The sequence below is a fragment of the Mandrillus leucophaeus genome, unplaced genomic scaffold (genome assembly GCF_000951045.1).
Source record: "Mandrillus leucophaeus isolate KB7577 unplaced genomic scaffold, Mleu.le_1.0 Scaffold279, whole genome shotgun sequence".
Lineage (NCBI taxonomy): Eukaryota > Metazoa > Chordata > Mammalia > Primates > Cercopithecidae > Mandrillus > Mandrillus leucophaeus.
Genome location: NW_012102909.1, coordinates 1,076,628 through 1,082,738, shown reverse-complemented (window position 1 = coordinate 1,082,738; position 6,111 = coordinate 1,076,628).

The following is a 6,111-nucleotide window of genomic DNA, read 5'->3' as shown; positions in this document are numbered from 1 at the left end:
CGGCTCACCTTGGCAGCCCAGCGCCGTCTGAGTGGGCGGATACGGCCCCACTCAGCCGCGAGCTTGCAAAGGACCGAGGAGCCTCCCCCGCTGTCCACACACCTCCTCAGGGGACACGCAGGGGCCGACCCCCACCTGGTCCCCTGGGCCAGCCTGACTGGACACCAAGGCAATCTTCGTTGCCAGCTGCCCTACCTCTCCGTAAAAGAGGCTCAGAGAAGTGCTTTCTAGAGAGCAAACAAGGGGGCGGGGTAGCACACTGGAGAGAGGAAGGACCCCCGCCCAGGGATGTCTGCTCAGAAGACTGGGACGGACAGCGCTGACTTACAGAGCACAGTTTACCTTTACAAGCCCATAGATTCCTCAAAAAATGAGGCATACAGTCCTGCAATCCCACTCCAAGGTATGTAACCCCAAACTATTGAAAGCAGGGACACACATACACCGATGTTCATGGCAGCACTATTCACAGTAACCAAAAGACAGAAACAACCCAAATGTCCATCAGCTAAGTGGATGAACAAAATACATATGGTATATGCACGCAATAGAATATTATTCAGCTATAAAAAGAAATGAAAACTGTTGGTGAGAATGTGGAGAAACTGGAACCCTGTGCACTGTTGGTAGGAAAGTAAAGTGGTGCAGCCACTGTAGAAAGCAGTATAGTGTTTCCTTAAAAAATTAAAAAATACAATTACCATATGATCTAGTGTTTCCACTTCTGGCTGTCTAACCCAAAAAAATAAAAGCAAGGTGATATGGTTTGGCTGTGTCCCCACCCAAATCTCAGCTTGAATTGTATCTCCCAGAATTCCCATGTGTTGTGGGAGGGACCCAGGGAAAGGTAATTGAATCATGGGAGCTTGTTTTTCGCATGCTATTCTCGTGATGGTGAACAAGTCTCATGAGATCCGATGGGTTTATCAGGGGTTTCCGCTTTTGCTTCTCCCTCATTTTTCTCTTGATGCCACCATGTAAGAAGTGCCTTTTGCTTCCCACCATGGTACTGAGGCCTCCCCAGCCATGTGGAACTGTAAGTCCAATTAAACCTCTTTTTGTTCCCAGTTTCCAGTATGTCTTTATCAGCAGCATGAAAATGAACTAATACACAGGGTCTTAAAGGCATGTTTGTACATCCATGTTCATAGCAGCATTATTCACAATAGGGAAGACATGGAAACAATCCAAATGTCCATCAATGATAAAGGGATAAGCAAAATGCTCCACATATACACGTACACTTACATGGGAACTTCCAAAAATTTGTGGGAAAATGGAATTAAAAGATAAAAATAAAAATATATAAACTTTAGCTCTCAACATAAGCTCCACCACATTCAGGATGCTTTTGTGATGCTGCCAGCCATTTAGTCCATCCCTAAAGGACTGAGGATCCTGGGAATTTTTCTGTTTTATTTCTTTATTTTTAATTTTTTGTTGAAACAGAGTTGGGCTAGGTTGCCTAGGGTGGTCTCAAACTCACAGCCTCAAGCAGTCCTCTCACCTCAGCCTCCCAAAGTGCTGGGATTACAAGCATGAGCCACCAGGCCTGGCATGGGTCCTGGGAACTTAACCATATCAATGAAGCCTTTTTTTTTTTTCACATTATTAACATAAGAAAAATGGCTGCTCCTTAAAGAATTTTGAAGATTAGGAAATGAAGTCAGAAAGAGCCAAATCAGGACTGTAAGATGGATGGCTAATGATTTCTCATTGAAACTCTTGCAAAATTGCCCTTGTTTGATTAGAGGAATGAACAGGAGTATTGTCATGGTGAAGGACTCTTTGGTGGAGCTTTTACAGGCATTGCTTCTGCTAAAGCTTCAGCTAGTTTCTCAAAATACCCTCATAATAAGCAGATATTTCATTCTTTGGCCTTCTACAGAAAACCACATGCAAAATACTGTGAGCATCCCCCAAAAAACTATTGCCATGACCTTTGCTCTTGATTAGTTTGCTTTTGCTTTGTCTGGACCACTCCCACCTCTTGGTAGCCATTGCTTTGATTGTGCTTTGTCTTCTGGATCACACTAGTAAAGCCCTGTTTCTTCTGTCATTACAGTTCTTCAAAGAAATCTTTCATGATCTTACCCACTTGTTTCATATTTCCATTGAAAGCTCTACGCTTATCTATAGCTGATCTGGGCACAACAATTTTGGTACCCATCAAGTGGAAAGTGTGCTTAACTTTAATTTGCCAGTCAGAAATGAGTGAGTTCAACCAATTGAAGTGTCTGTGGTGTTGGTTATTGTTTATGCTGTTAATCATCAGTCCTCTTCAATTAGGGCATGAATAAGATTAATTTTTTTCTCATAAATCATGTGGATGGTCTGCTGCTACAGACGTCATCTTCAACATCCTCTCTTTCCTTCCTGAAATGAGTATCCATTTGTAAACTGCTGATATCTTTGGGTCATTGCCCACAAAAAGCTTTTCGTAAAGTATCAGTGATTTCTCCATTCTTCCACCAAGCTTCACTGTAAATTTCATGTTTGCCCTTGCTTCAATTTTTCAGAATTCGTGTTCCTCTGATAGGGGCTCTTTTCAAACTGATATCTTATCCTTCTTAGTGACTCAAACTAGATCCTGTTTAGACGTGTTGTAATAAATGTGTACAAGTTTATTTGGGTGCAAAAAATTTTTGAAATCCATGCTTACTTTTTTCATAATATGCATTTTCCATGGATTTTTGAAGCCCCTTCATGTGTATGTGTGTGTGTGTATATACACAGAATGGAATATTATTCAGCCTTCAAAGGGAATGAAATCCTGACATATGCTACAACATGGATATACCTTGAAGACATTGTGCTAAGTGAAATAAGCCAGTCACAAAAGACAAATACTGTATGATTCCACTTACATGAGGTAGCTAGAGTAGTCAAATTCATAGAGACAGAAAGTAGGATGATGGTTGCCTAGGTCTTGGGGAAGGAGGAATGGGGAGCTGTTGTTTAATTGGTACAAAGTTTCAGCTTTGCAAAATGAAAAGAATTATGAAGATGGAGAGTGGTAATGGTTGTACAACAATATGAAGGTACTTAATACCACTGAACTGTATATGTAAAAACCGTTAAGATGGTAAATAGTTTTTTTCACTTTACCACAATGAGAAAATGGGGAAAAAAGGAATGATGTACTGACACACGCTACAACGTGGGTGAATCTTGAAAACATGATGCTAAGTTAAATAAGCCTGTCACAAAAAACAAACATTGAATGATTCCACATATGTAAGATACTTAAAATAGGCAAATTCATAAAGTCAGAAGGTAGAACGGTTGTTACCAGGGGCTGAAGGGGGAGGGGAAATAGGAGATTATTATCTGATGGGTTCAGAGTTTCCGTTTGGGATGATGAAAAGGTTCTGGCAATGTATAGTGGTGATGGTTGTACAACATTGTCAATGCATTCATGTCACTGAATTGTAACTTAAACAGTTAACACGGTGAATTTTATGTTATGTGTATTTTACATATGCAGCCATGCATCACTTAACAATGAGGATACATTCTGAGAAATGCATCATTAGGCAATTTCATTGTGTGAATATCATAGAGCGTACTTAACACAAACCTAAATGGTATAGCCTACTACACACCTAGTCTGTATGATATAGCCTAGTGCTCCTAGGCTACAAATTGGAACAGTATGCTACTATACTGAATACTGTAGGCAATGGTAATTCAATGGTAAACATATCTAAACATAGAAAAAGTACAGTAAAAATATGGTATTATAATCTTATGGCACCACCTTCATATATGTGGTTCATCTTTGATCAAAACATCATTATGCAGCCCATGACTGTATCTATCTCCTATAGTATAGCTCAGACCTCCTTACCAAGGCAACCACAAAGGCCTATACAATGTTGGTCTTCAATTTTCTGTAGTGGAAAGAGAGTGCTACCTGGGATTTGGATCTTTAGTACATTTTGCCACTATCAAAATATACTAAATGTACAAAATGTATATGACTTTAGGCAAGTCATGTACCTTTTCTGGGGTTCTCTTTCCTCATTTACAAAATGAATGAGTTGAACTTGCACTAGGAAATCACTGCCAAGTTCCAATACTTCATGCAGTATCTTCCCCTGGCCCATATACCTCCCTGGACACTTTCTCCTGTCATTTGCAAAAATGTCGCAGCAGTTTCACGTCTCTGAGGCTCATGTCACCTGGAAAGTGGAAGAGGACAGTGGTAAAGAGCATAAGATAAGGAGTCCACTGCCTCCTTTCTGCCTAGTTCTGCACATGTGAACGGTGTCACCTTGGACAGTGTGGTAACTAAAACCTAGCCTTCCTCATTTGGAATTAAGAATGACAATAGCGGCCGGGCGTAGTGGCCAAAGCCTGTAATCCCAGCACTTTGGGAGGCCAAGACGGGTGGATCACGAGGTCAGGAGATTGAGACCATCCTGGCTAACACGGTGAAACCCCGTCTCTACTAAAAAAAATACAAAAAAATAGCCGGGGGAGGTGGCGGGCGCCTGTAGTCCCAGCTACTCAGGAGGCTGAGGCAGGAGAATGGCGTAAACCTGGGAGGCAGAGCTTGCAGTGAGCTGAGATCCGGCCACTTGCACTCCAGCCTGGGCGACAGAGCAAGACTCCGTCTCAAAAATAAAATAAAATAAAATAAAAAAGAATGACAATAGCTTCTACTTCATAAGGTTGTGGTGAGGATTAAATAAAATAAGGTGGGTTATATGCTTAGCACAATGCCTGGCACTTAGCAGGCACCTGAGAAATGCCAGCTATTACTATTCCTTGGTGATTCTTTCTATATCTGGCCTCGTATGAGGTTGTAACTAATCTTGAGACTTTGCTCACATGTCATTTCTTCCAGGAAGCACTCCTTAATTCCTCCAATGGTTTTCATGTCTTCCTTACTTCTTGGTGGTTCTCTTTAAATGCACTTTTGTGCACAAATTTGCTTTCCATCTTGCACTCCTTCTGAGAAGGAACTATGTCTCATTCATTTTTGCATCCTATTCTGCAATGTTTTTCAGATTTGCCTGATTATACAAATTATCTGAAGTGGTAGTTGAACCTACTGATTCCTAAGTTCCACTTCAAACCAAGGGAAGGGGCCTAGACATCTAAATGTTTAATCAGCACCCCAAGTGATTTTTTTTCTTTAGAGTCAGGGTCTCACTCTGTCTGTCACCCAGGTTGGAATGCAGTGGCACAATCATAGCTCACTGCAGCCTCAACCTCCTGGGCTCAAGCTATCCTCCCACCACAGCCTTTCAGGGTAGCTATGACTGCAGGTGCGTGCCATTATGCCCAGCTAAGTTTTTCAGATTTTTTGGTAGAGATGTGGCCTCATTATGTTGCTCAGGCTGGTCTCAAACTCCTGGCTTTAAGCAACCCTCCACCTTGGCCTCCCAAAGTGCTGGGATTACAGGTATGGCCACTGCACCCAGCTCCAGGTGATTCTTATTAACAAGTGAGTTTGGGAATCTAAGAACTTACAACAGAGCTTGGCACAAGATACACAAATGTTAATTTGTCATTCCATGTAGCATATGTCTTCCTGACTGCATTTATCTCTACTCAAAAATAAAAAACAATACTGGTTTGATATGAATGATTGTGATAAAATTGATAGCCTCTAGAATTGATGAGGCATCACGGAATGCATTCGTTATCTAATACTGTATAACAAATCACCCCAAAACACAGCAACTTAAAACAAATATATTGTCTCATAGATTCTGAGGGTTAAGAATCTGGGAGTGGCTGAGTTGGGTGATCCCAACCTCTAGGTCTGTCATGATATTGGAACCAAGCTGTCAGCCAGGGCTGCAGTCTCACCTGAGTGTTCAAGTGAGGGAGGATGCACCTCAAAGCTCACTTATGTGGTTGTTGTCAGGCCTCAGTTTTTTCACTGGCTATTGCTGGAAAATACTGAGTTCCTCACCATGTGGGCATAGCTCTAGGTTTCCTGGGTGACTTCACAATGTGGCAGTGAAACTCTTCTACATGTGCTATATGCCGTTCATCACAAAACAAACGCTGGTACAATGTGGAAGAGGAGCCATACAGGTGTGCGGATGCCAAGAGGTGGAACTGGAGGCTAACACGGAGGTCATCTTGGAGGCT